The following is an 18,612-nucleotide window of genomic DNA, read 5'->3' as shown; positions in this document are numbered from 1 at the left end:
ATTGTTAAACTGTTCGTATATGAACATTTCAATTTATAGCAACAAAGAACAAGTAATCCACAATTTTCTCTCATTTGATTTTTTTTAGAAAAATGATTGCTGAAGTAACTGTGAATAATCACATTATGCCACTAAACTGCCACAAATTCAATGAAATTTTCATTAATGTGCAGCACATTACACCGTGAAAGTGACATTTACAACCTGACACACTCAGCAGGGTGGCAGTTAAGTTAAACGAAGCAACTCGTCAGCTTTTTCTCAAGCGACACACTTTCCTTGGTGTAAAATAAGAAAAAGCCGGTACTGGAACTGCTGCTCCTTCAAAGCAGCCTCCTTTACGGAGAAGCTGGCATGACCTTGTTTCCTTGGGAATAAAAGATACAGAAAAGCTGGAGGGGCAGGGCAAGGAAGAGGAGGGGTGGAGGAAGGAGGATGGGGTGGATGGGGGTGCATAGTGGAAGAGGTGGGGTAACTTCAAAACCCACATCAAAAGGAATAAATAATTGTTTCTGCTGGTTTTGTTGTTGTGATACGGATCGGCGAAGCAGCAAGTGGCGAGCAGGAAGCTTTGATTTGAGGCAGCCTTCCTGGAGAGGGCTCCTTCTGTCGGCAGCTGAGCAGAGAGAAACGGGGCCCACTGATTAAAGTCCTGTTTGTTTTAATCTTCTCTTTTGCCCAGGGGAGGTCCACAGAGGGGGAGAGATCCTACTGAGGGTTGGGATGATACTCTCCTGAAAAGGAGGCAACGTGTGCAGCGTGCAGAGGATGAGTGAGGTGTCAGAGGGATGGTTTGGGGGTTCACAAAAGGGGCCAAAGTAGGTCAAAGGGAAATTGTAGATTTTTGGGATGATAATCATGTATTCAGTGAACTCACAACTCAAGTTTCTTCAAAACCAGATTAGTTTTAGTGGTTCATTCAGGAGTATAAATAAAAAATTCCTTCACTCCGAGTCTCTCTGGTATATCTAAATGAATAATTGATTTTTGGGGGCAATTGGGAGCAATGCAAACATAACAAGGGAATATTATCACATTAAAAAGTTGATTTGACAAACAGACTTGTTACCTCCACATCCAGCAGACACGGCATAACATCAGTCTTTATTTGAAGTTGTGACTCTGACAACCTGCGAAATAGAAGTCACTCAGTCACTCCTTTTTGGTTTCTTTTGCTTCAACTCCTCCTATCTGTCTCTTTAGCCTCTAAATGCTCCACTATGCTTGCTAACTGCTATGCTATGCTATGCTTACAGTGTGTATAACATCTGCCTGTTGTGGCTGGGGACAACACTGATAAGAACTGTGAGAGAGAACCAAAACTTGTATGCTGTAAATCCAAAAGAGAGATGGTAAACTCGTAAGGTAAAATGCTCCTTAGAGCTCATGCAGTTGATTAATTCTCTGTGGGTTGATCATGATGAGCTCCCATTTGTCCCAGTGCCCTCTTGCAGTACTGTTATGAAAACAGTACTGCAGCCCAAAAAGTATTTCCCCCATAGACCATGAATGTTGACATATGATAATTCCAAGTCGACATATGCATAATGGAATTTTGTCTTTCCCATTATTGATAATTATAACTCAATTCTCAATCATCAAAATGTTTATTAATACAAACAATTCAATTCTTACTAGTGGAAATGCCCATTGTTGATATCAATAACAAAATTCTTACTAGTGGCAATGTTCTTTAAAGATATCTAGAATTGTTCTTACATTACAAATATCGTTTAACCTTGTGAGACAGGGTTAGCGTTTAGGATTAGGGTTCCATCACGCCAGAATCCATCTTTCCAGGCTTCAAGCTGAACACAATTATTCAGACCAATCCATATACTATGATGAACTATTGGCAGGTCTGGCACAAGCTACAGGTGTGGTTTAACAATGCATGTATATATAAAAGTTTCAATTTGCGGGCTAAAAATGAGTATTCCACATCTGCTTTGGCATATAGAGAACAGAGGTGCACTAGACTTCTGCCAGGCAAGTGTCGCCGAGTCCCTAACTTCCAGTTTAGCCCTCTGCTATCTAGAGTGGCGATACAATGATTTAATCGTGTGGCACTACTAGACTTTTTAAATGTTACTGGACTGAATTAATCAAATTCTCATAGTGATAGACAAATGGTTCATTCACTCGCCTGCCAAATAATTTTATGTCTGCCATTTTACACAAGGTTTACGACGACTTTCCAATCGGTTCTGTGTAACAAACCATCTGGCACAGTTAGTTTTAGATATGATGTAAAATGTAATTCACTCTTTCTCCCCAGGGACTAGGCAAAATTGGCTTAGAATTGTGACTAATAACAATGTAATCTCAGATATTGTCTCTATTGTCTCTGAAATGCAAGTTTTATTTTAATAGTCAGAACTGAATCTCCAACCCTGCAATCCCGCTAGCCACACCACTAACATAGCTTAAAATATTGATTAGAGCAGTTTTAAAGAAAAAGCCTTTTGGACTTCACAATCTTTGTGGTCTTATTTTGTTGAATATTTTGTCAATGTAACACCACCTTTGAAACTTAGCAAAAAGATTTAAAATAAATCTATGTACTGTAGTGTTACATGAATTTATAAATGGCGCTAACACTGAAGGAGTTAGCAGGCAGCATTTATATAAAAAATGTGTGATCATGCTTTTATATAGCTGTTAAGATTAAAATGATCACCACATGACATATGGTTCTCTATATAAACAGTATGCTGATACAGGCCTGCAAACCTTTTTCTGCTTACTGATTTAAAGACCTCATGCCTGTCTTCATGAGCTCATGAAGACACGTGTAGATCAGACCTCCTGCTGACAGCTTCTGTGGAAAATGGCAAAAAGGTTCATGCTGACACGGGTCAAAGGTTATATAGTGTAAGACAGCAGAGCAGTAGGGGGTTATATGTTGAATGTCAGAGTTTAGGGGGCATGAGAGCGACTCAGCGGACTCTGAACAAATGAGCGCGTGCGTCACACGAAACACATTTGCACGCATAGCCAAATGTGAACACACACGCTCCCATGTAGCCTCAAGCCTCATGAATCCTCCACTCGTATGACGGTAACATGAGAGGTGACACGAAACATGAGACAAACTGCTGAACAGACACTGCAGTTAATATTCATTCTGCAATAAGTTATTTGTGTTCGGATTGAGGAATCAATATGATGATCTACTTAAAATAACACATTAGGGTAATTTTGTATTAATGGAACTTTATTCATTAGGCTGTGCACAAGCCGAGTGTTTGACTGAACTGAGAACAGACTTAACCTCCCAGGCCTGAAAGAATTTATTAAAAATAAGCTGTTTAATAATTCCTACTGTTACCTGCAACACACAATGCATGCAATTCCATTAACTGTCACTATGCAAAGCTGAAATAATCTTGCCTTGAGTAAACTGAAATACTTGCACTGATACAATCTGAGAGCTTCCTGCTGATTTGCATCAACTGATATATATATGCGACAAAAATGCTTTGATTCTGACAGAAATCCAGTATTGGCAAAAATGTCATCAGAATTGCTGAAAGAATGAAATAGACGCACATTGCTTGCAGCCCTTTATGCAGTTATTCAAACAAAGTAGTCTCATTGGATCTTATCGACATATGACGAAACAATGGAAGCGGCATTTTCCATCCCTGACAGTAAACAGCTGCTCCGTCCACAGTCAGTGTTAGAGACAGAGCTCGTTAAGAGCTGACATCCAGTGGCGATTTTGGGGGCAGTGGCGTATCCAGGACGTTTTTACCGGGGTGGCCAGGATGGGGACACAAAGCTAGTGTGGGGTGGCCATGGCATAGTGGAGTTTAATGCCATGTACGCAGCCGACCACACTTCAAATCCAAGTCCTTTTCTGCATGGCACATACCCTCTGTCTCCCATAATTTCCTGTCTCATAAGTGTTAAATAAAGGTGTCTATTCTGGTTAAAAAAATAAAAAAGTCATTATTTAAATTTCATTTCCCATTATCACAGTCCTCACGTATATCTGGTTATTTAGTAAAATGTGTTCAGGATAGGGTAGAAATTTTCTAAGAGCCATTTCCTTGTAGTGGATTAAAGTCCTCATCTCTTCACAAATTAGATTAGATTAGAAAAATCTCAACTGCTCTTAACTCATCCTATAGAATAACATTATCAGCCATCAGCTCATCATCTGTGTCACCTGTATTGTTACCTGTTTGCTTTACTAATTGAAACGACATCTTGTGGCTATATTAAAACACAGCAATCCAGGCAACAGAACAAACCAAAACTTTTTTGATTTGTTCTTTGCCAGATGTGTTTTTAATTAATGACAAGATGGCATTTAAATTAGTAAAGTACACATGATGGTGACTGAATAATAGGATTCTATAGGATGCCTTGTGATCTTTGAAAATGTGCAAAAAGTGGTTTTCAGCCCAGACAGTATTCATGTTCCTGATGAAGATATACACTGAAACATTGGCTTTGATTCAGCATAAATGTATTCATTTAAATCAATGCTTAAAAACAATATAATATTAAAACAATGCATTTTCATAAAGTAACTTATGAAAAATGTGCATAAACAATTGTAACATAAATCAAATAAAAATATTAGCTCCAAACAAAGTACATACTGCAATGTTATGTAAAACATGTAAAACAATGAGAGTTTTGTTTTACATAACATTGCAGTATGTACTTTGTTTGGAGTTAATATTTTTTTTATTTGGATTTGAACTGTGGTCGGCTGCGTACATGACATTAAACTCCACTATGCCATGGCCACCCCACACTAGCTTTGTGTCCCATCCTGGCCACCCCGGTAAAAATGTCCTGGATACGCCACTGGAGTCCAGCGAGGCTCACAGTTAGATGCAGTACTCGAGTTGAGGGGGGATGGGGGGGATGCCATCCCCCCTGGGGGAAAAATGGTCAAAATCATCCCTCTTCTAAAATGGTCATCCCTTCTTCCATCCCTTATGGCATTTTATCAGTGCATGTGAAAATTACTTATATTTAACACTGGAAATAGAATTACCATTCGACATTTAGGGGGGCTTTATGATAATCAGTCTATTACCTATGTCAGCGGTTTTCAAAGTGTGAGGCGCGCCTCCCTTGGGGGGCGCCAGAAGACTTCAGGGGAGGCGCGCCGGGGGAAAAAATATAAATATATCTTACAAAGATATGTGTCTCATCACTGTGCGATGAAAACTCGGCGAGCTAGCCCCCAAAGAGTAGCAAAAAAAATCCACAAAACGACACAGTATGTCTTATCTTTGCTGTTTCGTGTCAAAAGTTCTATTCCAGCAGTAAAAAACGCTGCTAATGTCTCCTGCTATGTCTCTGCTTTAGTTTGAATCAGTCACGAAGCTCCTGGTTGTTACATAAATACAAAGAGGCGTTGACAGTGAAGTGTGACCTCTTGCTGCGATATACTACCTTTGGGTTTACTTCATTCTGGATCGTCATTGATGGGTCAAAGGTGAATGTGGGCGGTACTAATAGATTCTCCTGACTCTGATTGGTCGACAGGTGACAGGTGTCAATCATCCACTCTGTGTTGTTTTAGCCTTAGCAGCACCGCTAGCTGCTACCTGCTGCTTCATATTCTTTAATACCGCTTGTTTCAAACATCGCGTCGTCTTAAAACTCGAAGTCTTCTTTCCTCCTCCTTAAATTGTGTTTTTTTTAAGTGAAGATTTTTAACAAAAATGTGTTTAAATGTATTTCATCCACTACTAGGAATCGCTGTGAACTTTGTAAGAAAATGCGAATGTGACATTAGCATTTATGTTTAAAATTCACGTTAGATATTACAGACCAGGCTCTGTGGATATTTACCGGCATTTGTGCTGTGTGGCAACAAAAATGTCTCACACTAACAGTGGCGATTTTGGGGGGTGGCCTGCACCCCTGAAATCTCATTGGCCACCCCTGCGGCCACCCCAGATCTGATAGGTAGTTGGTCAAGTTCGTCAACACGAGAAACAAGAGAAATGCTGTCAATCAATGATGACAGCCGATCAACTGATTCAGAGCCAGATTTACATTTTGAAGTATCACAGTAATGGTCATACTGAGGCTGTGACAGCTGATCTCTGTTCAGCGTACGTTTGGCCAATGGCCAGACAGGTCAAGTGTCAGGTGACCGATGAAACGCACAACGTTACTGCTGCAGCTGCTGAAGAGGTCCGTGAAAGGAGCTTCAACTACTGGATAAACCGGTGAAATCCGTCGGAGGTATGGTAATGTAATGTTTATTTATATCGTAGTTCCCTCTTAATGTGTAGGAAAACTTTATCTAGTCCTAAGTAGGTACGGCAGTAGTGATGAAGGGCAAGGGCAGTCAGCTCCCCCTGCACATGATGGTAAGTCATGCTGGGATAGTTTGAATTTTCCATGTAGGCTCACATTAAAGCTGAATGTGTTTTCAGTTATACAATCATGACCGTCTGAAACATCATTAGTTCAAACAGTTGTAAAAGACAGAAGAACAATAATAAAATAATAATACTTGGATTAGAAGACTTGGATTCATAAAACATGTGGGGGGCTCCAATCAGACGGGGAGATGCCGGTCGGGGGAACAGGCTTCTTTCTGGAGGGTCGCAACATCAGGTTCACCTCTAATGTAACTCAGTGACAACCCACTACACATCGGCTAGCTTCGCTAGTTTCTAAGGCACGCTTTAAACACAGCACGCAGAATGAAAACCCACTACACATCAGGAATAGAATAGACACCTTTATTTAACACTTATGAGACAGGAAATTATGGGAGACAGAGGGTATGTGCCATGCAGAAAAGGACTTGGATTTGAACTGTGGTCGGCTGCGTACATGGCATTAAACTCCACTATGCCATGGCCACCCCACACTAGCTTTGTGTCCCATCCTGGCCACCCCGGTAAAAATGTCCTGGATACGCCACTGCTGACATCAAACGCTTATGGAGACTGATGATTTAAATATTGAACTGACTAGCGGCGGCACGCAGACAGAGGAGAGCTGGTATGTGCTGACACTCAGACAGATGTATATTTTAGCAGCCGTTTCCCAGCTAAACTGTCTAATGGCCTTGGGGATGAAGCAGATGAAAGTCAGACCTGCAGATCTGCTGGGACGTCTCCAGGGTTTGTTATACTGTAAGTCGCAAAGACCCCCATCGCCCTCCCCTTCAACTCTCCGCTGTCCCTGCCTGCAGTCCCCCTTACATGCTGCTTCACTCTCAGTGGGATCAGAGGAGAGGAGAGGTTCCCCAAATGGAGGCCCCTCGGCAGGCCCCAGGCAGCGGGGACACTAACGAGCTCTAATGATCTCCAGCCAGGCCTGTCTCTATGCTCTTCCTCCACTCACTCACACCACAACCTGCAGAACAGGCCTTCCGAGCACACAGACTGAACCCGCTGCCACCAGTACTACATGTACCCTCTCCTGTCCAGCTACTTTCAGTTTAGGATCAAGATGAGACAACCACTGCCGGGGCTGGATGGACATTTCTTTGGATGAAACGCTCCACAAGAATGTGCACTGATAAATGTAATATGGATGAGGGTAAATGAATGTTTGGTATGATAAAAACTCAATGACCCCCTTTTTCTTTCTGCACGTCTGGTCTGCAGGCTTTTGTTGGCATGTCTGCTCTCCAAGGGGCGACCAGATGTGAGGCTATGGAGGGATTGAAGATAACTGCAAGCGTGTTTTGGTCTGCTTCTTATCTTAATGAATCCAAGTCTATCTAAGACCAAAGAAGAAGAGGGAACGCCGCTCTCCCACATCACCAATGACCCAAAGTTCAAGAGCTACAAGGGCAGGTTGGATCTTAAGACTGCTGGCCATTAACTAACTCCAAGAAATTCAAGATCCACCCTAAAACAGGATTGAAATGTTTAAAAACAGCATTTTTTGGCACAGGATGTTGCGTTTCTGGGTTCATTTTGTTTTGATCTCATGACATTAAGTTGAGATATTTTCAGTGCAGCAATAGGGCTTAATGGCACATAATTTTTCAGTTATCTAAATCATCAACATTAAATGTCAGATTTTGGTTTGAGTCCCACGGAGCTAAAACAAAGACTTCACCCCTTTATCTTTATCATCAGCTACATCAACAACAACTATCATCAAAATGCAAATACATGATAAAGGTATGTCAAGGCATAGACATTTAAATCAACAGAAAGCCAAAATTATGGATGGTGAGGTGGGGGACATTAACATTCTCATCTCCTACGATATGAGATAACATCCAACCCTCTACAGTGATTTCTTTCTGTTGTAAGTGGATAACCTGGTAAAAACTAAGTCATTAAAAGCAAGTCATTCTTGCGGAAGTTGCACATATAAACAAATAAATAGGCCATACATATTTAGGATACACCCCAGATTTTGTTATAGGATAAAAAAAATTCTAGATATTTGATTAATTGCAAATACCAGTAGAAGTAAAATGTTCACGTAAATGACTCCTGAATGAAGGCACACTTGTGTTCAAAGTAAGCAAGCCAGCTAAGAACACATAACATGGAACTGGAGTCCCATTACTCCACATTTGGTTGAGTAGAGGCAAAGTGCCTCCTTAAGCCGATACACCAAGCTAACATGTATCGGAAAGTCTCTCTGAATGCAGAGACCAAACTGCTATTAACCCTCCATCTAACTCCCAGAAAGACAGCGAACAAGCCGACCGTCAAATGTCAGAATAACGTCAGAGTGTTACTGTGATTACTAAATTCAAAATTTTAATATCTTAACATGAGGCTTGTTTCATGTCTTATTACGTTATGGTTGACATTTTAACATAAAATAATTATTGAGCGTGTGCCTGTCCACTTGGTTAATGTAAGTCTGATATTTGCTTTCTTTTCAGCTTTGTTTTGAGCAGCTGCTCTGGTTGGATACAATGCAGAACAGGGGAACTGTAGAGATCTGTGGATTTGTCACTAAGTGACTTTACAGATGGTAAATTTGACCAAAAACACCTATAAATATGTTTATTAGTGCAGATTTAAATACTCAAGTTAGCCTAGATACCTCCAGCGAGTTGTGGGAAAATGTGGAAAAACACTAAAAAGATAATAGAAGTGGATAGTAATAATATAAATCAGAAAGCTGCTTTTGGATTCCTCTGATCATCATGAATTGATGATCTTTAAAAGTGAGTATTCAGTAGTATTTTATATTAAGTTGTTGAAAATTGAAATTATTACCATCTCAATCTTTTTTTGTTAGACTGCAGAGTGAAATAAGCATAAAAATAAAAAACAGATGTCTCATAAATGTTGCTCCTTAACTTGTTTTTAAGTTTGCTGCTAAAATTTAGAAGGTCAGTTTCATATCGCTCTCAAATAAATGGGATATTTGTCACAAACAGCCACTTTCATAAAGAGCTGTTTTGTTGTTTTGCTGTCTTTATGTAGCATAAAGGTGTGAACATGACAGGAAATAAACTTTTCATTTCATCAGTTACAGCACCTGCAGATGTTAAAAAATTCTATTTTCAGACATACACAAAGAGAAAATTCATAAAAAAAAATGTCTTTAACATTGTATTTAATTTGTATTGTCATTTTTTTTATGTGACAGACCTCTTACAGTGTAATCTAAGTAAAAAGTCACATTATTCTGGAAATTCTTGTGACCATGAAAAACCTGGTGCTGAGTTGTTCAAATTGTTGTTGTGCTGTCTGGTTCTCTGGCTTTTGAAGGACATGAAACATTTGCTCTCACCAAGACCAAATTCAGTCCATAAAAATCATCAAAAGGACCATGTGGACGCTGGCATGCAAGCCAGACCGGATGGACCCACTTAGAAAAAAAGTGAGTGTATTAACAGCACATTGTTTAGATGCTGCTCGGAGTCCAAGGCTATAAATGAGTTTAGATTTATTCTCAGCGGCAGAACTGCTTCCAGTCTGTCTGTGTAGTCAGAGACAGACACAGTCACAGAGCCTAATTTATACACGTGTAGTTTTTACCAACGAGTGTCATGGTTTTATGCTAGTTGTAGTGCAGTAATTCTTGTTCTTTTGTGCTTCATTTAAGGAGGACGAAGCCACATACAGTACTGTACACTGAACACTTTGAAACAGATTAAACTGAATCGGAAACAAGTGAAGCTGTCAGATCTTTCACTTTTAAGAATATTGTCAATTTACAACTGAATAACAAAAAGGGGCACTTTTTGCAGTGCACTGTCTGCTACATGTCAGTGTCCTCTTTTGTTGTGGAGTACATTCTCCTCAGGGAATAATGAGCATGAGGCGATCAGACAGACAGCAAAGCTGGTTTCTCTCTCTGAAGTTTGTGCCAGAAACGCACATCCTCGTTACACTGGTCCACAGCTACTGGGAACATAAAGTTCCCGACTTTGGCTTTTTTTTTTCTTTTTCTTTTTGGAGCCATTGTGTTTGCATCACTCTCTAACCCCTAAAACCTTCAAGTGTATAATTGAGTGGTTACAGAATATTTTCATTAAGTCAGAAGTCGCTGTCCAGCTCTGGCAGGCAGAACGTCTCTGCTCTCAGTCTAGTGTACTTCAAAGTTCTCTTGAAACTTAGCTCTGTGTTTATTTCTGTCAGTCTTGAAGCCTGTGTAATCAACAGGGAATTGGCTTGAAGGTCTTAAAGGGTCCACTTTGAAATAGATCAGTACCCGCTTACATCAACCCTCACTCTGGATATGAGAGGTGCAGACATAAATTTCGCATTGGACAGTGAATAAAATGATTATGAATTTTCAACATTTTGATCTAAGCATTGAGAATGGATAAAAGGCGCAGTCCAAATGCATCTGAAAAAGGAGCTTACATTTTCTATATTATTAAACCTAAGTCAGCCTTTGATCTTTTAATCCTGTGCTCATAAGGTTGTGAGATAAGCAGGCATGACTAACGTCTCTTTCTAATAGTCAAGAAAGAGCAGCGCCCACATAATGAGCTCTTTTGCCCCTTTTGAAGACAAATTGGACTGAAATTCCATATTTAATGGATCTTCCTTTCAATAGTATTCTGTTTAAAGTCAAGGCAGAGATGGCCACTCACGTTAACAGCACTGTTAAACACAGTGTGGGCGCTTGGCCTTGTTTTTCTCTCTCAGCCTCCCAGATGTCTGTCTGAGCCGTCTGCTGCTGTCTTTGTGGTATCATCCTTGTCGTTTCTTTATTTAGCCAACACTGTCACTTAGACCGACTTGCAGGGTTTACATAAATATGAGAGTGGAACTAAACTCCTGCGCCGTGCACAGGCTGTCAGTGTTCCTTGTAATCACATCCACGGATCTGCTGGTGCCAGCTGTGGTCACCTATCTGTCCTCAGTCAACATCCCTCTGCCTGTTCATTAGAGTATTGAGGCTACTGGACTCAACTCAAACCAAAATTATAGCCACACATGTAAAAATATTGAGTAATATAGAATTTAAAAGAAAGTCCTATCAAAACTAACTATGTGAATGATTTCAGTGTATAATAACAAGACTTCAGGTTTAGAGGCCCTGTGAGTCAATACAATTTTAAATGAACTAAAAATGGATACACTTTCTAAGAGAATAGCCTTGCTTTGTATAGCTTCGTAAGTCCAAGATATGGTTATCGTTAGCACCACAAAATCTTTCTTATTAACATGTCATAGGCCTGTTTTGTTTGCTGAATATGTACACAATAAGTAAAATACTATGGGTTAACTTGATGCTGTACCAATGGGGTGTTTTGACCCAGTGTTAGTGTTACATTAGTGTTGGTTTGCTGGATCAAAACAACCCTTCTACTGGGTTAGTTGTTAATGGGTAAAATTAACCCAGTACAGTTGTCCCTCACTATAACGCGGTTCACCTTTTGCGGCCTCGCTGTTTCACAGATTTTTTTAATGTAATTTTGCATGTTTTTTTACAGCGTACTGTACAGTATGAACGCGCATTGTGTTCTGCGTCCTGATTGGCTAAGGGAGTACGGTACAAAATGCGTTCGGCTCGCCAGATTTACATAAATGTTCAATCGCTAGCAGTGTGACTCTGCATTTACTGACACAGTATTGTACTTATTTTTGTTAAATCTGCGAAAGTTTGAACTTTGAGAGTGTTTGAATAAGAGAGAAATGTGAGAAAATGTTAATGCCTGTCTGAGAAAAGTGTATAAAAGTGTGTGGTTAGGGTTTTACGGCCTTAAAACATGTATAATAATTGTAAAAAATAAAGCTGATTACTTCGTGGATTTCGTCTATTGCGGGTTATTTTTAGAACGTATCCCCCGCGATAAACGAGGGACCACTGTATTGCATCGGTGTGATACTGAAGCTGCACTACTACTACGCTACTGACAACCTGCTTTTAGTGTCTAGTTACAGCACGTAACTCTCCCTAAAACCTTTAAATGTTGTTTTTACATTTTTATTTGTATACAGATTAAGCAAATGTGACACATTTGGTGACTAATTTTTGAACTTTTCATCAGCTTAGCATCAGTCTATATGCTAATCCAAGCTAATCAGCAATAGCCAGTTTGCATGCTATATTAGCATTAAAAACCCACTGATAAGGTTTTGTGTTATATGTTGATCACAAGTGTTGCTAAATCCCCCCAAACAGAAGACTTAAATCATGAAAACATTCAAATTAAATTTAAATGAAACTACACATGACTAAATGTTGCACACAATTATATGTCTGAATATGAGTAAGTAGTGTATGGTTTAACATCTTTCATAAGTGCGATCCATTTGTGACGTGAAATCTAAATTGTAATTTTGATCTCTGACCTTTAAAACACACAAATAGTTGACACTATTAGCCTTCACAGGGCAAACAGGGCATCTAATCACTTTTAAAGATTAGAGCCCTCTGTGCGTGGCTTTGTATCTACAGCCGGGTAATAGTTTCTCTCCCACAGGCTGTGCTGAACCTTTAATTGGGTGACACACATTCCTGTTGCTCCCTCGCTCTCTCTGTATTTCTGTCTGAATCTCTGTTTCACAAGCAGACAAAGTTATTTAAATCGCTCTAATACTTTCATCTCATATTCTCTTTGTCCCATTGTTATGCAACCGCATGGACTCAGATGAAAAAAGACACTAAGGGCACAAAGAGAGGATTTTATTTCTGATTTTATGCATTACTTGTCTTCACATATCTTGCATTCTCTCCAGACAAATTATACTCAAGATATGAAGTGGTGGAGGGTAGGCAAGGCTGAACAAGGCCAATTTGTTTAAAGGCTGGTCTTCAGGACGAGGCCACACCACAGAGCTATATTCATATATTACATTTGCGTTTTTACACTTCTGACGGGCGCTCTATCGTGTGGCCGTTTTCATCTCTCCTTTTGATGCTGGTTAAAGGAGAAGGCGGTCATTGTCCTCTGTGGCCTGCAGGCATGTTTTGAGCTACACAGATTGAGTCAATGGAGAGTTGGGGGCCGGCTAAATGTCAGGCGCACATGGCCACGCTCGCATAGCTTAATGCAGGCCTGTGTCTGGCCCTTGTCCTTGTCCCCCTCCAACTCTGTGTGTCTTTATCCCGCTGTCTCCAGCTTCTCCCTCTGTCTCAGATGTACATGCCATCTGGTCTGGCTCCACATCTGTGGATATCCTGCCTACAAAGCCCAGACAGCAGCACTCTTTGTGCAGTGACTCTTTGCGCTCTGAGGCACCTGCCATGGCTTAAATCACTTTACCCATGCAAAAGAGGCAAGCCCATTAATTGTGTCCACTGCTAAAGTTGGCATGTTGTATGCACTTGCTGGAATATCGTTTATAGCCACAGGCTGAGATGCAGTTTTTCTTGGGAATGCCAAAGTGGCCCTACAGAGGAAGAACATTTACAAACCTTTCAATGACCTGTACGCCTACAGAACACACAGTCATTATTGTCAATCCTTTACCAAAGAGCGAAATGTGCCAGCAACTATAGTGAGACAAATTGTGTTTGGAGAAAAAAATAAACACAGTTCAATCATTAATTAGTATTTATCAAATGAGCTTAAATCTCTTTTATTTTTTTATTCCCTCTATTGCTGGCTTCAAACAATGATATGAATGCAAAGACTAATTACCCTTCACCGTGTTTGTCCTTGGCAGCACACATGTGAGACACACAGATGTGTTCAATATGGGAGCAGTCACGGCAACTACGTGTGTCCCAAGAATGAAAAGCCATGTGCCACGAATGCTTTAAGTGAAGTGAATAGATATTTGACTCATTATACAACATGGACTCTTATATAAGTGTGGTTGTGGAATGCGTATTAGTCAAGGCATCTTTGTGATTGCGTTAAAATCCTCGTCAGATAGAATGAATTGCATATAAATATATTTTTAGGTTTTGCGTCCTGGTTTAAACTTGGCATCAAAAGAAGAAGACAGTCATGGGATTGTTTAAATTGTTAAATGTTTTCAAATGTAAACACTACGAATATGAAATCCTGTTGTTTTTAATCTCTCTTTAAAGGGTCAATCAGTATTTTTTTGTACGTATTGTATCTTATAGTCAAATGTTAACCATGAAAAATATATCTCTTTCTTCTTCTTCTCAGGAGGTAGAGTGGGTCATCCACTAATCATATGATCAGCTGTTTGATCCTTAACTCCTCCAGTCTGCATGTGGAAGTGTCCTTGAGTGGGTGTCGTTTAGCTCAATCGGTAGAGCATCCGCCCCATGTACAAAGGCTCAGTCCTCGCCACGGTGGCCCAGGCTTCGAAATCTGACCTGTGGCTCTTTCCCGAATGTCATTCCCTATCTCTCTCCCCCCACATTTCCAAAAAATATATCTTTAAAGATACTAAACCCCAAATTGCTGCCAAAGGCTGTGTGTGAATGTATGAATGTTTATCTGTCAAAAATTGATGAGCAGTTGGCTCCTTGCATGGCAGCCAATGGCATCAGTGTATCAAGGGGTGAATGACATATGTAGTGTAAAAGCGCTTTGAGTTGTTAGAAGACTAGAAAGATGCTATATAATTACTGGATTATGCTTATTTCAATCTGAAATATTAAACGAGCTTTGGTTACGCCAATGTGCTGCGTGGAAACATGTAGGACAGCCTCGCTATTGATAGTTCACTAACTGAGGTGGACAGAAACAAGACAGCCAAGCTTCTGAACCTCCTGAAAAAAACATTTTTTGGACATTTTCACCAGACAGCATTAAAACTGCAGTTAAAATGATTGTTCTCAAGAGTGATGGCATTTTTGCTTGTATTCCTTAAACTTACACCTCATTTCCCATAAACCCTGTCGATTCCTGGCACAAAGATGTTGCCCCTGCCCCCCAGTGATGTTACTCCACATGCATGTTTTCACTACAACGCAACTGGTGAAGATGAACATGTCAACAGCCATTTTCCCAACCGCCTTTGACTTCTTCCAGTGTCTGCCACTACTGCCAGAGAGATTTAGCTCCATTCAAACATTCCTGTAGATTTCCTGCAACGTCAAACCTAATTGCGCACAAGATACTATAAAATACAGTCATTTGCAGTCTACATGTATATGCTAATGTGTTGAAATTAATATTAATGTTATGATACATGCTACCTTCATATGTGTGCTGTAAGAGCAATAGTTACACGAGACAGGTGGAAATTTTGAGTACCTTCAAAACATACAGTATGAGGAGAGTAACACAGTGGGGGATAATCAAACAAGTGAAGAGGGTACTGTCTGGTGAGGTGATGAAACATTCATAGTACTCCAACAGACTTAAACCAAGGCAGCTCAGAGAAAGATGAAAAGATTTTTTTTAATTAAATTGCTGGTTTATAATAGAACAATAGGAACTTTCACCACCAGTTGTTCAGCTCTCATGGGGTGAACTTTGCCCAGTGTGCAATGCACAAAAGTCTGGGACACGCTCTGAAGAAAGTCAAATATGGCCCTAAACATAGACAACATTTCAACAGTGTTTGAATACTTCAAAACAAAGGAGATATGGCAGAGATGTCTTAAGCAGAACTGGTAAAATCAAGGATTTTTATTGACCTAAAATGGAGGATCTCTTTTCTGTACTTTGAAATTGTAAAGCAAATGACTGAAGAGGAAGTACAAGCAGACAGAGTCTGGTGCCTTTTCTTATGCAATGACTTTGAGTACTTCTCTAGAAAAGTAATTGTAGATCACTAAAGAAATGTGGAAAGAAGAAATGGACCTGCATACAGCAGCATGTCTGATGATGAAGCAGAGTTGGTGGTTAGGGATGGGATCCTTTTACTGCACTTACATACACAGGTGTTGATAGTCGTGTTTACTGTGTTTACGGAGATCAATAGAAAATCCAGTGAACTCCAATTCTTTTATGTATTAAACTTTTTGTGAGTTTTCCCAAGAGTGTATGTGCATGAGAAAGATTTCATACAGGACGCAGGCAATAATTCCTTAAAGTTCCAATATGTCTACATGAGGTGAAAAGCAGCTGATCATTAATTCTGACCTGAAAACAACCATTGAGAAATTAATCATTGGTCATTTGCATATAAATGTATATAACCTGATGTCCACATGTCGTCACCTTGCTTAAGTCCCATGTCCTGCTCAGCCTTCAGGTCCCGTTGCTGCGTTCCAGAACATCTAGCACTATCCACTCCTCTGAATATGAATCCACAGACACCCTGGTTTACAGCTTAGCAGCTCAAGTGTGTCAGTAAGATAGAGCTTTTTAATTGTGAACCCATATTTCAGAGAATTAAGGGAGTGAAGTGTATTAGTTGGCTGGTAATATACAGCGTCACTGTCCAGCCAGCGTGTTGATCTGCTCTCCTTTTTTGGTTCCTGTCTGTCTGCTTACAGAGATATAAGAGTAGCATGAGTTTGCCAAGGTTTGATTCAAAGTTGGAGTGGAGGGGTGTTTTCTGCTATTATAAATACGACATACCACAAGACACACCCAACTCTAATGTGCCTCAAAGCATTCAAAATATACTCCCACGTTTTAAACACATCCTTTCTTGGCAGAAAAAAAGGGTGATAAGTGTGAACAAATATGAAAAATCTGCTGTTTCTCATAGTTTAAACTCTACACTACAGTGCTGGTTTCTCTCAATATCTGGAGGTTTGATTTTATTTTGTAGAAGAAAAAACACATCTGGGATCAGAGCACCAAAGAGACATCACTGAGGCTCTCTTGGTGGTTTGATGGTGGCACTGAAGTCCCTTGGGAGTAACAGTGGTAATACCACCCAGCTACAAAGCTGACATGGGTAAAGTGACTGCCCAGTTAATTAGTGCTGTGCAAATATATATAAATGCATCTGGGTGCTGTAGGCAGCACAAAACCATTGTGCTGTAATCTTATCCTCGCATCTCCATTAAACGGCCTGCATAGGGAGAGAGTCTGATCACAGTGAGTTGTGTACTCTCTGATAATGCTGTTTCAGACCCTCAGCAGGCTCACAGGGGCCTTTCATATTTGTTATTTATGTAATTATTATGCTCATGAATTGTGGATTGTCAACAGTAGTTTGAAGATGAAGCACTGTGTCAATTAAAGTGATCCGCATTTGAAGTTTGCATCATCTACCACTACAGAGAGAGTAGCTTCTCTGATGTGCAGGCATGAATACAAGCAAATGCATGTGATTAAATATTGTTTCCTATTATTGTTTACTCGGATATTTCTCTGAAGTTAATTCCGAAAGTCTATCACATTGAATCACTTTGAGCTGCACATCAGAGGGAGAACTTGAAATCAAATGCTTTTTTGTTTTTTTTGCTTTCTCATGGAAAGTTATTTGAGAGATTTATTTCAAACAGTTACTCTTGTCAAGCTGATCTAAAGCTTTGGAATTTCAAAAGTGTGTGAATCTCTCCAGAGCCATCATCAAACCAGACTGAACTCAAACTTTCCACAACATGTGTTCAGTCAAACACATGTTGGCTTCTCAGAATTCCTCTCCAGAGTGGACATGTGCATCTAGGATTGTTGTTGTACTGTAGTACTGTGAGTGATCTTTCATTTGACATCACAATACACCTCTGAATTGACTCCATTACAGGAGGTCATCGATTTTAGGCACTGAATCTTATTAAATTAGTAAGAGAATTAGGAGCTGGCAGATTAGAACACAAACGTGGTGCTAACCAGATCAGGGGAAATGGTGCAGCTGTATGGACTTGGACACAGATTGCTTAAACTATCAGGAAGAGGCAGAATTAAATGATCCCTCAATGTATCTGGCAGATTTGTATTTGTTAAAGCAACATTATGCAAGATTTGATATTAGTTGTGATTTGACACAAGTGCAGTACCACTGCTACACTTTTACTTATGATCAAAGAATTTTGCTAACACAGCCAAACATTATGCAAGTGCAACAACCCAAGATACAACAGCCAGCTAATACTGCTGACTAGCAAGAAGCAGCTTGACGTCTGTCTTTAAGCCTTTTCATATCACGAAGCTCTCACCAAATTACTACAAGTCAGTTAATTTTGTTGTTTCTTGCTTGGACACTATCTCCTTTTTCTTATCTTCATCCATCGTTGTCTTAGATCTTTTCTCCTCTGCTATTAACTATATCTGGTAGCCCAGTTCTGGTTCCGGCATGACACTGGTAGCACTCTCCATCAGTCCCACTGTCCCAGGGGCTGAAAACTTTATCCTGTGCTACCAATGTAAACAAAACTCTCCCTCCTGTGCAGCTACTACAT

General features: G+C 40.0%; 2 long non-coding RNA genes across 2 annotated transcripts; one reads left to right on the top strand and one right to left on the bottom strand.

Moving 5' to 3' along the window:
• Positions 1-221: 221 nt before the first annotated feature.
• LOC113746255 (uncharacterized) lies at positions 222-2,823 on the bottom strand. The gene is made up of 3 exons (XR_003462702.1): positions 2,748-2,823; positions 1,070-1,130; positions 222-734 (listed from the first exon to the last, which is right to left on the bottom strand). It is a non-coding gene; the product is annotated as an uncharacterized LOC113746255 (long non-coding RNA).
• A 3,078-nt stretch (positions 2,824-5,901) lies between these two features.
• On the top strand, positions 5,902-10,900 carry LOC113746259 (uncharacterized). The gene is made up of 3 exons (XR_003462705.1): positions 5,902-6,222; positions 7,605-7,796; positions 8,852-10,900. It is a non-coding gene; the product is annotated as an uncharacterized LOC113746259 (long non-coding RNA).
• The last annotated feature ends 7,712 nt before the right edge of the window (positions 10,901-18,612 follow it).

This window comes from Larimichthys crocea, chromosome VIII, assembly GCF_000972845.2.
Source record: "Larimichthys crocea isolate SSNF chromosome VIII, L_crocea_2.0, whole genome shotgun sequence".
In the NCBI taxonomy this organism is placed as follows: Eukaryota; Metazoa; Chordata; class Actinopteri; family Sciaenidae; genus Larimichthys; species Larimichthys crocea.
The sequence above is the reverse complement of the archived record's forward strand: the minus strand, read 5'-3'. Positions and strand labels throughout refer to the sequence as shown.